Below are 18228 nucleotides of genomic sequence, written 5' to 3'. Positions count from 1 at the left end.
AAAAAAACACAAACAAACAAACTACAACTGAGGAAATCCAAGAAGGCAAAAGTTGTGGTAAAACCAGGAATGGAATTTAATTCCCTGCATGGATCAGCAGAAGAATCTATCATTGACCAAATAAAATCAGGGGAGAGCGCGAACGCAGTCCCCCACTACCAGAAATTATGCAGCCGAGTTTCCCGCATTTGGGGAAATCGCAGAGGTCAACCCACCCGAAAGTGCAATGGGCAGGCCTCACCCTGGGAAAGCTACCTTAGTGTTCGCAGACTTTCCTCTGCCAGGTAAGTATGAGTTGGTTAGGTTGCCAGAAAGGTCACCACTCTGGCATACCTCTTCCACCTTGAGGAGGAATTCCTGATGGAGCATGCCAAACTCCCAGAGTGCACGGCATTTGCATGCACCCACGGCACTGGGATTCCTCCCAGGACACCCTCCCCCGCCCATTAAAAAAAAAAAAAAAAACACAAACAAACAAACTACAACTGAGGAAATCCAAGAAGGCAAAAGTTGTGGTAAAACCAGGAATGGAATTTAATTCCCTGCATGGATCAGCAGAAGAATCTATCATTGACCAAATAAAATCAGGGGAGAGCGCGAACGCAGTCCCCCACTACCAGAAATTATGCAGCCGAGTTTCCCGCATTTGGGGAAATCGCAGAGGTCAACCCACCCGAAAGTGCAATGGGCAGGCCTCACCCTGGGAAAGCTACCTTAGTGTTCGCAGACTTTCCTCTGCCAGGTAAGTATGAGTTGGTTAGGTTGCCAGAAAGGTCACCACTCTGGCATACCTCTTCCACCTTGAGGAGGAATTCCTGATGGAGCATGCCAAACTCCCAGAGTGCACGGCATTTGCATGCACCCACGGCACTGGGATTCCTCCCAGGACACCCTCCCCCGCCCATTAAAAAAAAAAAAAAAACACAACAAACAAACTACAACTGAGGAAATCCAAGAAGGCAAAAGTTGTGGTAAAACCAGGAATGGAATTTAATTCCCTGCATGGATCAGCAGAAGAATCTATCATTGACCAAATAAAATCAGGGGAGAGCGCGAACGCAGTCCCCCACTACCAGAAATTATGCAGCCGAGTTTCCCGCATTTGGGGAAATCGCAGAGGTCAACCCACCCGAAAGTGCAATGGGCAGGCCTCACCCTGGGAAAGCTACCTTAGTGTTCGCAGACTTTCCTCTGCCAGGTAAGTATGAGTTGGTTAGGTTGCCAGAAAGGTCACCACTCTGGCATACCTCTTCCACCTTGAGGAGGAATTCCTGATGGAGCATGCCAAACTCCCAGAGTGCACGGCATTTGCATGCACCCACGGCACTGGGATTCCTCCCAGGACACCCTCCCCCGCCCATTAAAAAAAAAAAAAAAACACAAACAAACAAACTACAACTGAGGAAATCCAAGAAGGCAAAAGTTGTGGTAAAACCAGGAATGGAATTTAATTCCCTGCATGGATCAGCAGAAGAATCTATCATTGACCAAATAAAATCAGGGGAGAGCGCGAACGCAGTCCCCCACTACCAGAAATTATGCAGCCGAGTTTCCCGCATTTGGGGAAATCGCAGAGGTCAACCCACCCGAAAGTGCAATGGGCAGGCCTCACCCTGGGAAAGCTACCTTAGTGTTCGCAGACTTTCCTCTGCCAGGTAAGTATGAGTTGGTTAGGTTGCCAGAAAGGTCACCACTCTGGCATACCTCTTCCACCTTGAGGAGGAATTCCTGATGGAGCATGCCAAACTCCCAGAGTGCACGGCATTTGCATGCACCCACGGCACTGGGATTCCTCCCAGGACACCCTCCCCCGCCCATTAAAAAAAAAAAAAAAACACAAACAAACAAACTACAACTGAGGAAATCCAAGAAGGCAAAAGTTGTGGTAAAACCAGGAATGGAATTTAATTCCCTGCATGGATCAGCAGAAGAATCTATCATTGACCAAATAAAATCAGGGGAGAGCGCGAACGCAGTCCCCCACTACCAGAAATTATGCAGCCGAGTTTCCCGCATTTGGGGAAATCGCAGAGGTCAACCCACCCGAAAGTGCAATGGGCAGGCCTCACCCTGGGAAAGCTACCTTAGTGTTCGCAGACTTTCCTCTGCCAGGTAAGTATGAGTTGGTTAGGTTGCCAGAAAGGTCACCACTCTGGCATACCTCTTCCACCTTGAGGAGGAATTCCTGATGGAGCATGCCAAACTCCCAGAGTGCACGGCATTTGCATGCACCCACGGCACTGGGATTCCTCCCAGGACACCCTCCCCCGCCCATTAAAAAAAAAAAAAAAAACACACAAACAAACTACAACTGAGGAAATCCAAGAAGGCAAAAGTTGTGGTAAAACCAGGAATGGAATTTAATTCCCTGCATGGATCAGCAGAAGAATCTATCATTGACCAAATAAAATCAGGGGAGAGCGCGAACGCAGTCCCCCACTACCAGAAATTATGCAGCCGAGTTTCCCGCATTTGGGGAAATCGCAGAGGTCAACCCACCCGAAAGTGCAATGGGCAGGCCTCACCCTGGGAAAGCTACCTTAGTGTTCGCAGACTTTCCTCTGCCAGGTAAGTATGAGTTGGTTAGGTTGCCAGAAAGGTCACCACTCTGGCATACCTCTTCCACCTTGAGGAGGAATTCCTGATGGAGCATGCCAAACTCCCAGAGTGCACGGCATTTGCATGCACCCACGGCACTGGGATTCCTCCCAGGACACCCTCCCCCGCCCATTAAAAAAAAAAAAAAAAACACAAACAAACAAACTACAACTGAGGAAATCCAAGAAGGCAAAAGTTGTGGTAAAACCAGGAATGGAATTTAATTCCCTGCATGGATCAGCAGAAGAATCTATCATTGACCAAATAAAATCAGGGGAGAGCGCGAACGCAGTCCCCCACTACCAGAAATTATGCAGCCGAGTTTCCCGCATTTGGGGAAATCGCAGAGGTCAACCCACCCGAAAGTGCAATGGGCAGGCCTCACCCTGGGAAAGCTACCTTAGTGTTCGCAGACTTTCCTCTGCCAGGTAAGTATGAGTTGGTTAGGTTGCCAGAAAGGTCACCACTCTGGCATACCTCTTCCACCTTGAGGAGGAATTCCTGATGGAGCATGCCAAACTCCCAGAGTGCACGGCATTTGCATGCACCCACGGCACTGGGATTCCTCCCAGGACACCCTCCCCCGCCCATTAAAAAAAAAAAAAAAACACAAACAAACAAACTACAACTGAGGAAATCCAAGAAGGCAAAAGTTGTGGTAAAACCAGGAATGGAATTTAATTCCCTGCATGGATCAGCAGAAGAATCTATCATTGACCAAATAAAATCAGGGGAGAGCGCGAACGCAGTCCCCCACTACCAGAAATTATGCAGCCGAGTTTCCCGCATTTGGGGAAATCGCAGAGGTCAACCCACCCGAAAGTGCAATGGGCAGGCCTCACCCTGGGAAAGCTACCTTAGTGTTCGCAGACTTTCCTCTGCCAGGTAAGTATGAGTTGGTTAGGTTGCCAGAAAGGTCACCACTCTGGCATACCTCTTCCACCTTGAGGAGGAATTCCTGATGGAGCATGCCAAACTCCCAGAGTGCACGGCATTTGCATGCACCCACGGCACTGGGATTCCTCCCAGGACACCCTCCCCCGCCCATTAAAAAAAAAAAAAAAACACAAACAAACAAACTACAACTGAGGAAATCCAAGAAGGCAAAAGTTGTGGTAAAACCAGGAATGGAATTTAATTCCCTGCATGGATCAGCAGAAGAATCTATCATTGACCAAATAAAATCAGGGGAGAGCGCGAACGCAGTCCCCCACTACCAGAAATTATGCAGCCGAGTTTCCCGCATTTGGGGAAATCGCAGAGGTCAACCCACCCGAAAGTGCAATGGGCAGGCCTCACCCTGGGAAAGCTACCTTAGTGTTCGCAGACTTTCCTCTGCCAGGTAAGTATGAGTTGGTTAGGTTGCCAGAAAGGTCACCACTCTGGCATACCTCTTCCACCTTGAGGAGGAATTCCTGATGGAGCATGCCAAACTCCCAGAGTGCACGGCATTTGCATGCACCCACGGCACTGGGATTCCTCCCAGGACACCCTCCCCCGCCCATTAAAAAAAAAAAAAAAACACAAACAAACAAACTACAACTGAGGAAATCCAAGAAGGCAAAAGTTGTGGTAAAACCAGGAATGGAATTTAATTCCCTGCATGGATCAGCAGAAGAATCTATCATTGACCAAATAAAATCAGGGGAGAGCGCGAACGCAGTCCCCCACTACCAGAAATTATGCAGCCGAGTTTCCCGCATTTGGGGAAATCGCAGAGGTCAACCCACCCGAAAGTGCAATGGGCAGGCCTCACCCTGGGAAAGCTACCTTAGTGTTCGCAGACTTTCCTCTGCCAGGTAAGTATGAGTTGGTTAGGTTGCCAGAAAGGTCACCACTCTGGCATACCTCTTCCACCTTGAGGAGGAATTCCTGATGGAGCATGCCAAACTCCCAGAGTGCACGGCATTTGCATGCACCCACGGCACTGGGATTCCTCCCAGGACACCCTCCCCCGCCCATTAAAAAAAAAAAAAAAAACACAACAAACAAACTACAACTGAGGAAATCCAAGAAGGCAAAAGTTGTGGTAAAACCAGGAATGGAATTTAATTCCCTGCATGGATCAGCAGAAGAATCTATCATTGACCAAATAAAATCAGGGGAGAGCGCGAACGCAGTCCCCCACTACCAGAAATTATGCAGCCGAGTTTCCCGCATTTGGGGAAATCGCAGAGGTCAACCCACCCGAAAGTGCAATGGGCAGGCCTCACCCTGGGAAAGCTACCTTAGTGTTCGCAGACTTTCCTCTGCCAGGTAAGTATGAGTTGGTTAGGTTGCCAGAAAGGTCACCACTCTGGCATACCTCTTCCACCTTGAGGAGGAATTCCTGATGGAGCATGCCAAACTCCCAGAGTGCACGGCATTTGCATGCACCCACGGCACTGGGATTCCTCCCAGGACACCCTCCCCCGCCCATTAAAAAAAAAAAAAAAACACAAACAAACAAACTACAACTGAGGAAATCCAAGAAGGCAAAAGTTGTGGTAAAACCAGGAATGGAATTTAATTCCCTGCATGGATCAGCAGAAGAATCTATCATTGACCAAATAAAATCAGGGGAGAGCGCGAACGCAGTCCCCCACTACCAGAAATTATGCAGCCGAGTTTCCCGCATTTGGGGAAATCGCAGAGGTCAACCCACCCGAAAGTGCAATGGGCAGGCCTCACCCTGGGAAAGCTACCTTAGTGTTCGCAGACTTTCCTCTGCCAGGTAAGTATGAGTTGGTTAGGTTGCCAGAAAGGTCACCACTCTGGCATACCTCTTCCACCTTGAGGAGGAATTCCTGATGGAGCATGCCAAACTCCCAGAGTGCACGGCATTTGCATGCACCCACGGCACTGGGATTCCTCCCAGGACACCCTCCCCCGCCCATTAAAAAAAAAAAAAAAACACAACAAACAAACTACAACTGAGGAAATCCAAGAAGGCAAAAGTTGTGGTAAAACCAGGAATGGAATTTAATTCCCTGCATGGATCAGCAGAAGAATCTATCATTGACCAAATAAAATCAGGGGAGAGCGCGAACGCAGTCCCCCACTACCAGAAATTATGCAGCCGAGTTTCCCGCATTTGGGGAAATCGCAGAGGTCAACCCACCCGAAAGTGCAATGGGCAGGCCTCACCCTGGGAAAGCTACCTTAGTGTTCGCAGACTTTCCTCTGCCAGGTAAGTATGAGTTGGTTAGGTTGCCAGAAAGGTCACCACTCTGGCATACCTCTTCCACCTTGAGGAGGAATTCCTGATGGAGCATGCCAAACTCCCAGAGTGCACGGCATTTGCATGCACCCACGGCACTGGGATTCCTCCCAGGACACCCTCCCCCGCCCATTAAAAAAAAAAAAAAAACACAAACAAACAAACTACAACTGAGGAAATCCAAGAAGGCAAAAGTTGTGGTAAAACCAGGAATGGAATTTAATTCCCTGCATGGATCAGCAGAAGAATCTATCATTGACCAAATAAAATCAGGGGAGAGCGCGAACGCAGTCCCCCACTACCAGAAATTATGCAGCCGAGTTTCCCGCATTTGGGGAAATCGCAGAGGTCAACCCACCCGAAAGTGCAATGGGCAGGCCTCACCCTGGGAAAGCTACCTTAGTGTTCGCAGACTTTCCTCTGCCAGGTAAGTATGAGTTGGTTAGGTTGCCAGAAAGGTCACCACTCTGGCATACCTCTTCCACCTTGAGGAGGAATTCCTGATGGAGCATGCCAAACTCCCAGAGTGCACGGCATTTGCATGCACCCACGGCACTGGGATTCCTCCCAGGACACCCTCCCCCGCCCATTAAAAAAAAAAAAAAACACAAACAAACAAACTACAACTGAGGAAATCCAAGAAGGCAAAAGTTGTGGTAAAACCAGGAATGGAATTTAATTCCCTGCATGGATCAGCAGAAGAATCTATCATTGACCAAATAAAATCAGGGGAGAGCGCGAACGCAGTCCCCCACTACCAGAAATTATGCAGCCGAGTTTCCCGCATTTGGGGAAATCGCAGAGGTCAACCCACCCGAAAGTGCAATGGGCAGGCCTCACCCTGGGAAAGCTACCTTAGTGTTCGCAGACTTTCCTCTGCCAGGTAAGTATGAGTTGGTTAGGTTGCCAGAAAGGTCACCACTCTGGCATACCTCTTCCACCTTGAGGAGGAATTCCTGATGGAGCATGCCAAACTCCCAGAGTGCACGGCATTTGCATGCACCCACGGCACTGGGATTCCTCCCAGGACACCCTCCCCCGCCCATTAAAAAAAAAAAAAAAACACAAACAAACAAACTACAACTGAGGAAATCCAAGAAGGCAAAAGTTGTGGTAAAACCAGGAATGGAATTTAATTCCCTGCATGGATCAGCAGAAGAATCTATCATTGACCAAATAAAATCAGGGGAGAGCGCGAACGCAGTCCCCCACTACCAGAAATTATGCAGCCGAGTTTCCCGCATTTGGGGAAATCGCAGAGGTCAACCCACCCGAAAGTGCAATGGGCAGGCCTCACCCTGGGAAAGCTACCTTAGTGTTCGCAGACTTTCCTCTGCCAGGTAAGTATGAGTTGGTTAGGTTGCCAGAAAGGTCACCACTCTGGCATACCTCTTCCACCTTGAGGAGGAATTCCTGATGGAGCATGCCAAACTCCCAGAGTGCACGGCATTTGCATGCACCCACGGCACTGGGATTCCTCCCAGGACACCCTCCCCCGCCCATTAAAAAAAAAAAAAAAAAACACAAACAAACTACAACTGAGGAAATCCAAGAAGGCAAAAGTTGTGGTAAAACCAGGAATGGAATTTAATTCCCTGCATGGATCAGCAGAAGAATCTATCATTGACCAAATAAAATCAGGGGAGAGCGCGAACGCAGTCCCCCACTACCAGAAATTATGCAGCCGAGTTTCCCGCATTTGGGGAAATCGCAGAGGTCAACCCACCCGAAAGTGCAATGGGCAGGCCTCACCCTGGGAAAGCTACCTTAGTGTTCGCAGACTTTCCTCTGCCAGGTAAGTATGAGTTGGTTAGGTTGCCAGAAAGGTCACCACTCTGGCATACCTCTTCCACCTTGAGGAGGAATTCCTGATGGAGCATGCCAAACTCCCAGAGTGCACGGCATTTGCATGCACCCACGGCACTGGGATTCCTCCCAGGACACCCTCCCCCGCCCATTAAAAAAAAAAAAAAAAACACAAACAAACTACAACTGAGGAAATCCAAGAAGGCAAAAGTTGTGGTAAAACCAGGAATGGAATTTAATTCCCTGCATGGATCAGCAGAAGAATCTATCATTGACCAAATAAAATCAGGGGAGAGCGCGAACGCAGTCCCCCACTACCAGAAATTATGCAGCCGAGTTTCCCGCATTTGGGGAAATCGCAGAGGTCAACCCACCCGAAAGTGCAATGGGCAGGCCTCACCCTGGGAAAGCTACCTTAGTGTTCGCAGACTTTCCTCTGCCAGGTAAGTATGAGTTGGTTAGGTTGCCAGAAAGGTCACCACTCTGGCATACCTCTTCCACCTTGAGGAGGAATTCCTGATGGAGCATGCCAAACTCCCAGAGTGCACGGCATTTGCATGCACCCACGGCACTGGGATTCCTCCCAGGACACCCTCCCCCGCCCATTAAAAAAAAAAAAAAAAAACACAAACAAACTACAACTGAGGAAATCCAAGAAGGCAAAAGTTGTGGTAAAACCAGGAATGGAATTTAATTCCCTGCATGGATCAGCAGAAGAATCTATCATTGACCAAATAAAATCAGGGGAGAGCGCGAACGCAGTCCCCCACTACCAGAAATTATGCAGCCGAGTTTCCCGCATTTGGGGAAATCGCAGAGGTCAACCCACCCGAAAGTGCAATGGGCAGGCCTCACCCTGGGAAAGCTACCTTAGTGTTCGCAGACTTTCCTCTGCCAGGTAAGTATGAGTTGGTTAGGTTGCCAGAAAGGTCACCACTCTGGCATACCTCTTCCACCTTGAGGAGGAATTCCTGATGGAGCATGCCAAACTCCCAGAGTGCACGGCATTTGCATGCACCCACGGCACTGGGATTCCTCCCAGGACACCCTCCCCCGCCCATTAAAAAAAAAAAAAAAAACACACAAACAAACTACAACTGAGGAAATCCAAGAAGGCAAAAGTTGTGGTAAAACCAGGAATGGAATTTAATTCCCTGCATGGATCAGCAGAAGAATCTATCATTGACCAAATAAAATCAGGGGAGAGCGCGAACGCAGTCCCCCACTACCAGAAATTATGCAGCCGAGTTTCCCGCATTTGGGGAAATCGCAGAGGTCAACCCACCCGAAAGTGCAATGGGCAGGCCTCACCCTGGGAAAGCTACCTTAGTGTTCGCAGACTTTCCTCTGCCAGGTAAGTATGAGTTGGTTAGGTTGCCAGAAAGGTCACCACTCTGGCATACCTCTTCCACCTTGAGGAGGAATTCCTGATGGAGCATGCCAAACTCCCAGAGTGCACGGCATTTGCATGCACCCACGGCACTGGGATTCCTCCCAGGACACCCTCCCCCGCCCATTAAAAAAAAAAAAAAAAAACACAAACAAACTACAACTGAGGAAATCCAAGAAGGCAAAAGTTGTGGTAAAACCAGGAATGGAATTTAATTCCCTGCATGGATCAGCAGAAGAATCTATCATTGACCAAATAAAATCAGGGGAGAGCGCGAACGCAGTCCCCCACTACCAGAAATTATGCAGCCGAGTTTCCCGCATTTGGGGAAATCGCAGAGGTCAACCCACCCGAAAGTGCAATGGGCAGGCCTCACCCTGGGAAAGCTACCTTAGTGTTCGCAGACTTTCCTCTGCCAGGTAAGTATGAGTTGGTTAGGTTGCCAGAAAGGTCACCACTCTGGCATACCTCTTCCACCTTGAGGAGGAATTCCTGATGGAGCATGCCAAACTCCCAGAGTGCACGGCATTTGCATGCACCCACGGCACTGGGATTCCTCCCAGGACACCCTCCCCCGCCCATTAAAAAAAAAAAAAAAAAACACAAACAAACTACAACTGAGGAAATCCAAGAAGGCAAAAGTTGTGGTAAAACCAGGAATGGAATTTAATTCCCTGCATGGATCAGCAGAAGAATCTATCATTGACCAAATAAAATCAGGGGAGAGCGCGAACGCAGTCCCCCACTACCAGAAATTATGCAGCCGAGTTTCCCGCATTTGGGGAAATCGCAGAGGTCAACCCACCCGAAAGTGCAATGGGCAGGCCTCACCCTGGGAAAGCTACCTTAGTGTTCGCAGACTTTCCTCTGCCAGGTAAGTATGAGTTGGTTAGGTTGCCAGAAAGGTCACCACTCTGGCATACCTCTTCCACCTTGAGGAGGAATTCCTGATGGAGCATGCCAAACTCCCAGAGTGCACGGCATTTGCATGCACCCACGGCACTGGGATTCCTCCCAGGACACCCTCCCCCGCCCATTAAAAAAAAAAAAAAAAACACAAACAAACTACAACTGAGGAAATCCAAGAAGGCAAAAGTTGTGGTAAAACCAGGAATGGAATTTAATTCCCTGCATGGATCAGCAGAAGAATCTATCATTGACCAAATAAAATCAGGGGAGAGCGCGAACGCAGTCCCCCACTACCAGAAATTATGCAGCCGAGTTTCCCGCATTTGGGGAAATCGCAGAGGTCAACCCACCCGAAAGTGCAATGGGCAGGCCTCACCCTGGGAAAGCTACCTTAGTGTTCGCAGACTTTCCTCTGCCAGGTAAGTATGAGTTGGTTAGGTTGCCAGAAAGGTCACCACTCTGGCATACCTCTTCCACCTTGAGGAGGAATTCCTGATGGAGCATGCCAAACTCCCAGAGTGCACGGCATTTGCATGCACCCACGGCACTGGGATTCCTCCCAGGACACCCTCCCCCGCCCATTAAAAAAAAAAAAAAAACACAACAAACAAACTACAACTGAGGAAATCCAAGAAGGCAAAAGTTGTGGTAAAACCAGGAATGGAATTTAATTCCCTGCATGGATCAGCAGAAGAATCTATCATTGACCAAATAAAATCAGGGGAGAGCGCGAACGCAGTCCCCCACTACCAGAAATTATGCAGCCGAGTTTCCCGCATTTGGGGAAATCGCAGAGGTCAACCCACCCGAAAGTGCAATGGGCAGGCCTCACCCTGGGAAAGCTACCTTAGTGTTCGCAGACTTTCCTCTGCCAGGTAAGTATGAGTTGGTTAGGTTGCCAGAAAGGTCACCACTCTGGCATACCTCTTCCACCTTGAGGAGGAATTCCTGATGGAGCATGCCAAACTCCCAGAGTGCACGGCATTTGCATGCACCCACGGCACTGGGATTCCTCCCAGGACACCCTCCCCCGCCCATTAAAAAAAAAAAAAAACACAACAAACAAACTACAACTGAGGAAATCCAAGAAGGCAAAAGTTGTGGTAAAACCAGGAATGGAATTTAATTCCCTGCATGGATCAGCAGAAGAATCTATCATTGACCAAATAAAATCAGGGGAGAGCGCGAACGCAGTCCCCCACTACCAGAAATTATGCAGCCGAGTTTCCCGCATTTGGGGAAATCGCAGAGGTCAACCCACCCGAAAGTGCAATGGGCAGGCCTCACCCTGGGAAAGCTACCTTAGTGTTCGCAGACTTTCCTCTGCCAGGTAAGTATGAGTTGGTTAGGTTGCCAGAAAGGTCACCACTCTGGCATACCTCTTCCACCTTGAGGAGGAATTCCTGATGGAGCATGCCAAACTCCCAGAGTGCACGGCATTTGCATGCACCCACGGCACTGGGATTCCTCCCAGGACACCCTCCCCCGCCCATTAAAAAAAAAAAAAAAAACACAAACAAACTACAACTGAGGAAATCCAAGAAGGCAAAAGTTGTGGTAAAACCAGGAATGGAATTTAATTCCCTGCATGGATCAGCAGAAGAATCTATCATTGACCAAATAAAATCAGGGGAGAGCGCGAACGCAGTCCCCCACTACCAGAAATTATGCAGCCGAGTTTCCCGCATTTGGGGAAATCGCAGAGGTCAACCCACCCGAAAGTGCAATGGGCAGGCCTCACCCTGGGAAAGCTACCTTAGTGTTCGCAGACTTTCCTCTGCCAGGTAAGTATGAGTTGGTTAGGTTGCCAGAAAGGTCACCACTCTGGCATACCTCTTCCACCTTGAGGAGGAATTCCTGATGGAGCATGCCAAACTCCCAGAGTGCACGGCATTTGCATGCACCCACGGCACTGGGATTCCTCCCAGGACACCCTCCCCCGCCCATTAAAAAAAAAAAAAAAACACACAAACAAACTACAACTGAGGAAATCCAAGAAGGCAAAAGTTGTGGTAAAACCAGGAATGGAATTTAATTCCCTGCATGGATCAGCAGAAGAATCTATCATTGACCAAATAAAATCAGGGGAGAGCGCGAACGCAGTCCCCCACTACCAGAAATTATGCAGCCGAGTTTCCCGCATTTGGGGAAATCGCAGAGGTCAACCCACCCGAAAGTGCAATGGGCAGGCCTCACCCTGGGAAAGCTACCTTAGTGTTCGCAGACTTTCCTCTGCCAGGTAAGTATGAGTTGGTTAGGTTGCCAGAAAGGTCACCACTCTGGCATACCTCTTCCACCTTGAGGAGGAATTCCTGATGGAGCATGCCAAACTCCCAGAGTGCACGGCATTTGCATGCACCCACGGCACTGGGATTCCTCCCAGGACACCCTCCCCCGCCCATTAAAAAAAAAAAAAAAACACAACAAACAAACTACAACTGAGGAAATCCAAGAAGGCAAAAGTTGTGGTAAAACCAGGAATGGAATTTAATTCCCTGCATGGATCAGCAGAAGAATCTATCATTGACCAAATAAAATCAGGGGAGAGCGCGAACGCAGTCCCCCACTACCAGAAATTATGCAGCCGAGTTTCCCGCATTTGGGGAAATCGCAGAGGTCAACCCACCCGAAAGTGCAATGGGCAGGCCTCACCCTGGGAAAGCTACCTTAGTGTTCGCAGACTTTCCTCTGCCAGGTAAGTATGAGTTGGTTAGGTTGCCAGAAAGGTCACCACTCTGGCATACCTCTTCCACCTTGAGGAGGAATTCCTGATGGAGCATGCCAAACTCCCAGAGTGCACGGCATTTGCATGCACCCACGGCACTGGGATTCCTCCCAGGACACCCTCCCCCGCCCATTAAAAAAAAAAAAAAAACACAAACAAACAAACTACAACTGAGGAAATCCAAGAAGGCAAAAGTTGTGGTAAAACCAGGAATGGAATTTAATTCCCTGCATGGATCAGCAGAAGAATCTATCATTGACCAAATAAAATCAGGGGAGAGCGCGAACGCAGTCCCCCACTACCAGAAATTATGCAGCCGAGTTTCCCGCATTTGGGGAAATCGCAGAGGTCAACCCACCCGAAAGTGCAATGGGCAGGCCTCACCCTGGGAAAGCTACCTTAGTGTTCGCAGACTTTCCTCTGCCAGGTAAGTATGAGTTGGTTAGGTTGCCAGAAAGGTCACCACTCTGGCATACCTCTTCCACCTTGAGGAGGAATTCCTGATGGAGCATGCCAAACTCCCAGAGTGCACGGCATTTGCATGCACCCACGGCACTGGGATTCCTCCCAGGACACCCTCCCCCGCCCATTAAAAAAAAAAAAAAAAAAACACAAACAAACTACAACTGAGGAAATCCAAGAAGGCAAAAGTTGTGGTAAAACCAGGAATGGAATTTAATTCCCTGCATGGATCAGCAGAAGAATCTATCATTGACCAAATAAAATCAGGGGAGAGCGCGAACGCAGTCCCCACTACCAGAAATTATGCAGCCGAGTTTCCCGCATTTGGGGAAATCGCAGAGGTCAACCCACCCGAAAGTGCAATGGGCAGGCCTCACCCTGGGAAAGCTACCTTAGTGTTCGCAGACTTTCCTCTGCCAGGTAAGTATGAGTTGGTTAGGTTGCCAGAAAGGTCACCACTCTGGCATACCTCTTCCACCTTGAGGAGGAATTCCTGATGGAGCATGCCAAACTCCCAGAGTGCACGGCATTTGCATGCACCCACGGCACTGGGATTCCTCCCAGGACACCCTCCCCCGCCCATTAAAAAAAAAAAAAAAAAACACAAACAAACTACAACTGAGGAAATCCAAGAAGGCAAAAGTTGTGGTAAAACCAGGAATGGAATTTAATTCCCTGCATGGATCAGCAGAAGAATCTATCATTGACCAAATAAAATCAGGGGAGAGCGCGAACGCAGTCCCCCACTACCAGAAATTATGCAGCCGAGTTTCCCGCATTTGGGGAAATCGCAGAGGTCAACCCACCCGAAAGTGCAATGGGCAGGCCTCACCCTGGGAAAGCTACCTTAGTGTTCGCAGACTTTCCTCTGCCAGGTAAGTATGAGTTGGTTAGGTTGCCAGAAAGGTCACCACTCTGGCATACCTCTTCCACCTTGAGGAGGAATTCCTGATGGAGCATGCCAAACTCCCAGAGTGCACGGCATTTGCATGCACCCACGGCACTGGGATTCCTCCCAGGACACCCTCCCCCGCCCATTAAAAAAAAAAAAAAAAAACACAAACAAACTACAACTGAGGAAATCCAAGAAGGCAAAAGTTGTGGTAAAACCAGGAATGGAATTTAATTCCCTGCATGGATCAGCAGAAGAATCTATCATTGACCAAATAAAATCAGGGGAGAGCGCGAACGCAGTCCCCCACTACCAGAAATTATGCAGCCGAGTTTCCCGCATTTGGGGAAATCGCAGAGGTCAACCCACCCGAAAGTGCAATGGGCAGGCCTCACCCTGGGAAAGCTACCTTAGTGTTCGCAGACTTTCCTCTGCCAGGTAAGTATGAGTTGGTTAGGTTGCCAGAAAGGTCACCACTCTGGCATACCTCTTCCACCTTGAGGAGGAATTCCTGATGGAGCATGCCAAACTCCCAGAGTGCACGGCATTTGCATGCACCCACGGCACTGGGATTCCTCCCAGGACACCCTCCCCCGCCCATTAAAAAAAAAAAAAAAAACACAAACAAACTACAACTGAGGAAATCCAAGAAGGCAAAAGTTGTGGTAAAACCAGGAATGGAATTTAATTCCCTGCATGGATCAGCAGAAGAATCTATCATTGACCAAATAAAATCAGGGGAGAGCGCGAACGCAGTCCCCCACTACCAGAAATTATGCAGCCGAGTTTCCCGCATTTGGGGAAATCGCAGAGGTCAACCCACCCGAAAGTGCAATGGGCAGGCCTCACCCTGGGAAAGCTACCTTAGTGTTCGCAGACTTTCCTCTGCCAGGTAAGTATGAGTTGGTTAGGTTGCCAGAAAGGTCACCACTCTGGCATACCTCTTCCACCTTGAGGAGGAATTCCTGATGGAGCATGCCAAACTCCCAGAGTGCACGGCATTTGCATGCACCCACGGCACTGGGATTCCTCCCAGGACACCCTCCCCCGCCCATTAAAAAAAAAAAAAAAAACACAAACAAACTACAACTGAGGAAATCCAAGAAGGCAAAAGTTGTGGTAAAACCAGGAATGGAATTTAATTCCCTGCATGGATCAGCAGAAGAATCTATCATTGACCAAATAAAATCAGGGGAGAGCGCGAACGCAGTCCCCCACTACCAGAAATTATGCAGCCGAGTTTCCCGCATTTGGGGAAATCGCAGAGGTCAACCCACCCGAAAGTGCAATGGGCAGGCCTCACCCTGGGAAAGCTACCTTAGTGTTCGCAGACTTTCCTCTGCCAGGTAAGTATGAGTTGGTTAGGTTGCCAGAAAGGTCACCACTCTGGCATACCTCTTCCACCTTGAGGAGGAATTCCTGATGGAGCATGCCAAACTCCCAGAGTGCACGGCATTTGCATGCACCCACGGCACTGGGATTCCTCCCAGGACACCCTCCCCCGCCCATTAAAAAAAAAAAAAAAAACACAAACAAACTACAACTGAGGAAATCCAAGAAGGCAAAAGTTGTGGTAAAACCAGGAATGGAATTTAATTCCCTGCATGGATCAGCAGAAGAATCTATCATTGACCAAATAAAATCAGGGGAGAGCGCGAACGCAGTCCCCCACTACCAGAAATTATGCAGCCGAGTTTCCCGCATTTGGGGAAATCGCAGAGGTCAACCCACCCGAAAGTGCAATGGGCAGGCCTCACCCTGGGAAAGCTACCTTAGTGTTCGCAGACTTTCCTCTGCCAGGTAAGTATGAGTTGGTTAGGTTGCCAGAAAGGTCACCACTCTGGCATACCTCTTCCACCTTGAGGAGGAATTCCTGATGGAGCATGCCAAACTCCCAGAGTGCACGGCATTTGCATGCACCCACGGCACTGGGATTCCTCCCAGGACACCCTCCCCCGCCCATTAAAAAAAAAAAAAAAAACACAAACAAACTACAACTGAGGAAATCCAAGAAGGCAAAAGTTGTGGTAAAACCAGGAATGGAATTTAATTCCCTGCATGGATCAGCAGAAGAATCTATCATTGACCAAATAAAATCAGGGGAGAGCGCGAACGCAGTCCCCCACTACCAGAAATTATGCAGCCGAGTTTCCCGCATTTGGGGAAATCGCAGAGGTCAACCCACCCGAAAGTGCAATGGGCAGGCCTCACCCTGGGAAAGCTACCTTAGTGTTCGCAGACTTTCCTCTGCCAGGTAAGTATGAGTTGGTTAGGTTGCCAGAAAGGTCACCACTCTGGCATACCTCTTCCACCTTGAGGAGGAATTCCTGATGGAGCATGCCAAACTCCCAGAGTGCACGGCATTTGCATGCACCCACGGCACTGGGATTCCTCCCAGGACACCCTCCCCCGCCCATTAAAAAAAAAAAAAAAAAACACAAACAAACTACAACTGAGGAAATCCAAGAAGGCAAAAGTTGTGGTAAAACCAGGAATGGAATTTAATTCCCTGCATGGATCAGCAGAAGAATCTATCATTGACCAAATAAAATCAGGGGAGAGCGCGAACGCAGTCCCCCACTACCAGAAATTATGCAGCCGAGTTTCCCGCATTTGGGGAAATCGCAGAGGTCAACCCACCCGAAAGTGCAATGGGCAGGCCTCACCCTGGGAAAGCTACCTTAGTGTTCGCAGACTTTCCTCTGCCAGGTAAGTATGAGTTGGTTAGGTTGCCAGAAAGGTCACCACTCTGGCATACCTCTTCCACCTTGAGGAGGAATTCCTGATGGAGCATGCCAAACTCCCAGAGTGCACGGCATTTGCATGCACCCACGGCACTGGGATTCCTCCCAGGACACCCTCCCCCGCCCATTAAAAAAAAAAAAAAAAACACAAACAAACTACAACTGAGGAAATCCAAGAAGGCAAAAGTTGTGGTAAAACCAGGAATGGAATTTAATTCCCTGCATGGATCAGCAGAAGAATCTATCATTGACCAAATAAAATCAGGGGAGAGCGCGAACGCAGTCCCCCACTACCAGAAATTATGCAGCCGAGTTTCCCGCATTTGGGGAAATCGCAGAGGTCAACCCACCCGAAAGTGCAATGGGCAGGCCTCACCCTGGGAAAGCTACCTTAGTGTTCGCAGACTTTCCTCTGCCAGGTAAGTATGAGTTGGTTAGGTTGCCAGAAAGGTCACCACTCTGGCATACCTCTTCCACCTTGAGGAGGAATTCCTGATGGAGCATGCCAAACTCCCAGAGTGCACGGCATTTGCATGCACCCACGGCACTGGGATTCCTCCCAGGACACCCTCCCCCGCCCATTAAAAAAAAAAAAAAAAACACAAACAAACTACAACTGAGGAAATCCAAGAAGGCAAAAGTTGTGGTAAAACCAGGAATGGAATTTAATTCCCTGCATGGATCAGCAGAAGAATCTATCATTGACCAAATAAAATCAGGGGAGAGCGCGAACGCAGTCCCCCACTACCAGAAATTATGCAGCCGAGTTTCCCGCATTTGGGGAAATCGCAGAGGTCAACCCACCCGAAAGTGCAATGGGCAGGCCTCACCCTGGGAAAGCTACCTTAGTGTTCGCAGACTTTCCTCTGCCAGGTAAGTATGAGTTGGTTAGGTTGCCAGAAAGGTCACCACTCTGGCATACCTCTTCCACCTTGAGGAGGAATTCCTGATGGAGCATGCCAAACTCCCAGAGTGCACGGCATTTGCATGCACCCACGGCACTGGGATTCCTCCCAGGACACCCTCCCCCGCCCATTAAAAAAAAAAAAAAAAAACACAAACAAACTACAACTGAGGAAATCCAAGAAGGCAAAAGTTGTGGTAAAACCAGGAATGGAATTTAATTCCCTGCATGGATCAGCAGAAGAATCTATCATTGACCAAATAAAATCAGGGGAGAGCGCGAACGCAGTCCCCCACTACCAGAAATTATGCAGCCGAGTTTCCCGCATTTGGGGAAATCGCAGAGGTCAACCCACCCGAAAGTGCAATGGGCAGGCCTCACCCTGGGAAAGCTACCTTAGTGTTCGCAGACTTTCCTCTGCCAGGTAAGTATGAGTTGGTTAGGTTGCCAGAAAGGTCACCACTCTGGCATACCTCTTCCACCTTGAGGAGGAATTCCTGATGGAGCATGCCAAACTCCCAGAGTGCACGGCATTTGCATGCACCCACGGCACTGGGATTCCTCCCAGGACACCCTCCCCCGCCCATTAAAAAAAAAAA

At 49.1% G+C, this 18228-nt stretch overlaps 40 non-coding genes across 40 annotated transcripts; all 40 read right to left on the bottom strand.

Annotated features, from left to right (window-relative positions):
* Positions 1-127: 127 nt before the first annotated feature.
* Positions 128-292, bottom strand: LOC138778850 (U1 spliceosomal RNA). Its single transcript, XR_011360943.1, has one exon. It is a non-coding gene; the product is annotated as a U1 spliceosomal RNA (small nuclear RNA).
* A 293-nt stretch (positions 293-585) lies between these two features.
* Positions 586-750, bottom strand: LOC138778849 (U1 spliceosomal RNA). Its single transcript, XR_011360942.1, has one exon. It is a non-coding gene; the product is annotated as a U1 spliceosomal RNA (small nuclear RNA).
* Positions 751-1041: 291 nt separating this feature from the next.
* LOC138778848 (U1 spliceosomal RNA) lies at positions 1042-1206 on the bottom strand. The gene has a single exon (XR_011360941.1). It is a non-coding gene; the product is annotated as a U1 spliceosomal RNA (small nuclear RNA).
* Positions 1207-1498: 292 nt separating this feature from the next.
* Positions 1499-1663, bottom strand: LOC138778847 (U1 spliceosomal RNA). The gene has a single exon (XR_011360940.1). It is a non-coding gene; the product is annotated as a U1 spliceosomal RNA (small nuclear RNA).
* A 292-nt stretch (positions 1664-1955) lies between these two features.
* On the bottom strand, positions 1956-2120 carry LOC138778846 (U1 spliceosomal RNA). The gene has a single exon (XR_011360939.1). It is a non-coding gene; the product is annotated as a U1 spliceosomal RNA (small nuclear RNA).
* Positions 2121-2411: 291 nt separating this feature from the next.
* LOC138778845 (U1 spliceosomal RNA) lies at positions 2412-2576 on the bottom strand. The gene has a single exon (XR_011360938.1). It is a non-coding gene; the product is annotated as a U1 spliceosomal RNA (small nuclear RNA).
* A 293-nt stretch (positions 2577-2869) lies between these two features.
* On the bottom strand, positions 2870-3034 carry LOC138778844 (U1 spliceosomal RNA). The gene has a single exon (XR_011360937.1). It is a non-coding gene; the product is annotated as a U1 spliceosomal RNA (small nuclear RNA).
* Positions 3035-3326: 292 nt separating this feature from the next.
* On the bottom strand, positions 3327-3491 carry LOC138778842 (U1 spliceosomal RNA). Its single transcript, XR_011360935.1, has one exon. It is a non-coding gene; the product is annotated as a U1 spliceosomal RNA (small nuclear RNA).
* A 292-nt stretch (positions 3492-3783) lies between these two features.
* On the bottom strand, positions 3784-3948 carry LOC138778841 (U1 spliceosomal RNA). The gene has a single exon (XR_011360934.1). It is a non-coding gene; the product is annotated as a U1 spliceosomal RNA (small nuclear RNA).
* Positions 3949-4240: 292 nt separating this feature from the next.
* LOC138778840 (U1 spliceosomal RNA) lies at positions 4241-4405 on the bottom strand. Its single transcript, XR_011360933.1, has one exon. It is a non-coding gene; the product is annotated as a U1 spliceosomal RNA (small nuclear RNA).
* Positions 4406-4697: 292 nt separating this feature from the next.
* On the bottom strand, positions 4698-4862 carry LOC138778839 (U1 spliceosomal RNA). Its single transcript, XR_011360932.1, has one exon. It is a non-coding gene; the product is annotated as a U1 spliceosomal RNA (small nuclear RNA).
* Positions 4863-5154: 292 nt separating this feature from the next.
* On the bottom strand, positions 5155-5319 carry LOC138778838 (U1 spliceosomal RNA). Its single transcript, XR_011360931.1, has one exon. It is a non-coding gene; the product is annotated as a U1 spliceosomal RNA (small nuclear RNA).
* Positions 5320-5610: 291 nt separating this feature from the next.
* LOC138778837 (U1 spliceosomal RNA) lies at positions 5611-5775 on the bottom strand. Its single transcript, XR_011360930.1, has one exon. It is a non-coding gene; the product is annotated as a U1 spliceosomal RNA (small nuclear RNA).
* Positions 5776-6067: 292 nt separating this feature from the next.
* Positions 6068-6232, bottom strand: LOC138778835 (U1 spliceosomal RNA). The gene has a single exon (XR_011360929.1). It is a non-coding gene; the product is annotated as a U1 spliceosomal RNA (small nuclear RNA).
* Positions 6233-6523: 291 nt separating this feature from the next.
* On the bottom strand, positions 6524-6688 carry LOC138778834 (U1 spliceosomal RNA). Its single transcript, XR_011360928.1, has one exon. It is a non-coding gene; the product is annotated as a U1 spliceosomal RNA (small nuclear RNA).
* A 292-nt stretch (positions 6689-6980) lies between these two features.
* LOC138778833 (U1 spliceosomal RNA) lies at positions 6981-7145 on the bottom strand. The gene has a single exon (XR_011360927.1). It is a non-coding gene; the product is annotated as a U1 spliceosomal RNA (small nuclear RNA).
* Positions 7146-7435: 290 nt separating this feature from the next.
* Positions 7436-7600, bottom strand: LOC138778832 (U1 spliceosomal RNA). The gene has a single exon (XR_011360926.1). It is a non-coding gene; the product is annotated as a U1 spliceosomal RNA (small nuclear RNA).
* A 289-nt stretch (positions 7601-7889) lies between these two features.
* Positions 7890-8054, bottom strand: LOC138778830 (U1 spliceosomal RNA). The gene has a single exon (XR_011360923.1). It is a non-coding gene; the product is annotated as a U1 spliceosomal RNA (small nuclear RNA).
* Positions 8055-8344: 290 nt separating this feature from the next.
* Positions 8345-8509, bottom strand: LOC138778829 (U1 spliceosomal RNA). The gene has a single exon (XR_011360922.1). It is a non-coding gene; the product is annotated as a U1 spliceosomal RNA (small nuclear RNA).
* Positions 8510-8800: 291 nt separating this feature from the next.
* Positions 8801-8965, bottom strand: LOC138778828 (U1 spliceosomal RNA). Its single transcript, XR_011360921.1, has one exon. It is a non-coding gene; the product is annotated as a U1 spliceosomal RNA (small nuclear RNA).
* A 290-nt stretch (positions 8966-9255) lies between these two features.
* LOC138778827 (U1 spliceosomal RNA) lies at positions 9256-9420 on the bottom strand. Its single transcript, XR_011360920.1, has one exon. It is a non-coding gene; the product is annotated as a U1 spliceosomal RNA (small nuclear RNA).
* A 290-nt stretch (positions 9421-9710) lies between these two features.
* On the bottom strand, positions 9711-9875 carry LOC138778826 (U1 spliceosomal RNA). The gene has a single exon (XR_011360919.1). It is a non-coding gene; the product is annotated as a U1 spliceosomal RNA (small nuclear RNA).
* A 289-nt stretch (positions 9876-10164) lies between these two features.
* LOC138778824 (U1 spliceosomal RNA) lies at positions 10165-10329 on the bottom strand. The gene has a single exon (XR_011360918.1). It is a non-coding gene; the product is annotated as a U1 spliceosomal RNA (small nuclear RNA).
* A 291-nt stretch (positions 10330-10620) lies between these two features.
* On the bottom strand, positions 10621-10785 carry LOC138778823 (U1 spliceosomal RNA). Its single transcript, XR_011360917.1, has one exon. It is a non-coding gene; the product is annotated as a U1 spliceosomal RNA (small nuclear RNA).
* Positions 10786-11075: 290 nt separating this feature from the next.
* On the bottom strand, positions 11076-11240 carry LOC138778822 (U1 spliceosomal RNA). The gene has a single exon (XR_011360916.1). It is a non-coding gene; the product is annotated as a U1 spliceosomal RNA (small nuclear RNA).
* A 289-nt stretch (positions 11241-11529) lies between these two features.
* Positions 11530-11694, bottom strand: LOC138778821 (U1 spliceosomal RNA). Its single transcript, XR_011360915.1, has one exon. It is a non-coding gene; the product is annotated as a U1 spliceosomal RNA (small nuclear RNA).
* A 290-nt stretch (positions 11695-11984) lies between these two features.
* Positions 11985-12149, bottom strand: LOC138778820 (U1 spliceosomal RNA). The gene has a single exon (XR_011360914.1). It is a non-coding gene; the product is annotated as a U1 spliceosomal RNA (small nuclear RNA).
* A 291-nt stretch (positions 12150-12440) lies between these two features.
* Positions 12441-12605, bottom strand: LOC138778818 (U1 spliceosomal RNA). The gene has a single exon (XR_011360911.1). It is a non-coding gene; the product is annotated as a U1 spliceosomal RNA (small nuclear RNA).
* Positions 12606-12897: 292 nt separating this feature from the next.
* LOC138778817 (U1 spliceosomal RNA) lies at positions 12898-13062 on the bottom strand. The gene has a single exon (XR_011360910.1). It is a non-coding gene; the product is annotated as a U1 spliceosomal RNA (small nuclear RNA).
* Positions 13063-13353: 291 nt separating this feature from the next.
* Positions 13354-13517, bottom strand: LOC138778892 (U1 spliceosomal RNA). The gene has a single exon (XR_011360982.1). It is a non-coding gene; the product is annotated as a U1 spliceosomal RNA (small nuclear RNA).
* A 290-nt stretch (positions 13518-13807) lies between these two features.
* On the bottom strand, positions 13808-13972 carry LOC138778816 (U1 spliceosomal RNA). The gene has a single exon (XR_011360909.1). It is a non-coding gene; the product is annotated as a U1 spliceosomal RNA (small nuclear RNA).
* Positions 13973-14262: 290 nt separating this feature from the next.
* Positions 14263-14427, bottom strand: LOC138778815 (U1 spliceosomal RNA). Its single transcript, XR_011360908.1, has one exon. It is a non-coding gene; the product is annotated as a U1 spliceosomal RNA (small nuclear RNA).
* A 289-nt stretch (positions 14428-14716) lies between these two features.
* On the bottom strand, positions 14717-14881 carry LOC138778812 (U1 spliceosomal RNA). The gene has a single exon (XR_011360907.1). It is a non-coding gene; the product is annotated as a U1 spliceosomal RNA (small nuclear RNA).
* Positions 14882-15170: 289 nt separating this feature from the next.
* On the bottom strand, positions 15171-15335 carry LOC138778811 (U1 spliceosomal RNA). The gene has a single exon (XR_011360906.1). It is a non-coding gene; the product is annotated as a U1 spliceosomal RNA (small nuclear RNA).
* A 289-nt stretch (positions 15336-15624) lies between these two features.
* On the bottom strand, positions 15625-15789 carry LOC138778810 (U1 spliceosomal RNA). Its single transcript, XR_011360905.1, has one exon. It is a non-coding gene; the product is annotated as a U1 spliceosomal RNA (small nuclear RNA).
* A 289-nt stretch (positions 15790-16078) lies between these two features.
* On the bottom strand, positions 16079-16243 carry LOC138778809 (U1 spliceosomal RNA). The gene has a single exon (XR_011360904.1). It is a non-coding gene; the product is annotated as a U1 spliceosomal RNA (small nuclear RNA).
* Positions 16244-16533: 290 nt separating this feature from the next.
* LOC138778808 (U1 spliceosomal RNA) lies at positions 16534-16698 on the bottom strand. Its single transcript, XR_011360903.1, has one exon. It is a non-coding gene; the product is annotated as a U1 spliceosomal RNA (small nuclear RNA).
* A 289-nt stretch (positions 16699-16987) lies between these two features.
* On the bottom strand, positions 16988-17152 carry LOC138778807 (U1 spliceosomal RNA). The gene has a single exon (XR_011360902.1). It is a non-coding gene; the product is annotated as a U1 spliceosomal RNA (small nuclear RNA).
* Positions 17153-17441: 289 nt separating this feature from the next.
* Positions 17442-17606, bottom strand: LOC138778805 (U1 spliceosomal RNA). The gene has a single exon (XR_011360900.1). It is a non-coding gene; the product is annotated as a U1 spliceosomal RNA (small nuclear RNA).
* Positions 17607-17896: 290 nt separating this feature from the next.
* On the bottom strand, positions 17897-18061 carry LOC138778804 (U1 spliceosomal RNA). The gene has a single exon (XR_011360899.1). It is a non-coding gene; the product is annotated as a U1 spliceosomal RNA (small nuclear RNA).
* Positions 18062-18228: the final 167 nt, after the last annotated feature.

Source organism: Dendropsophus ebraccatus, unplaced genomic scaffold (genome assembly GCF_027789765.1).
Source record: "Dendropsophus ebraccatus isolate aDenEbr1 unplaced genomic scaffold, aDenEbr1.pat pat_scaffold_694_ctg1, whole genome shotgun sequence".
NCBI classification, from domain to species: domain Eukaryota; kingdom Metazoa; phylum Chordata; class Amphibia; order Anura; family Hylidae; genus Dendropsophus; species Dendropsophus ebraccatus.
Note: the sequence above shows the minus strand (reverse complement) of the source record. Positions and strands in the feature narration are given on the sequence as shown.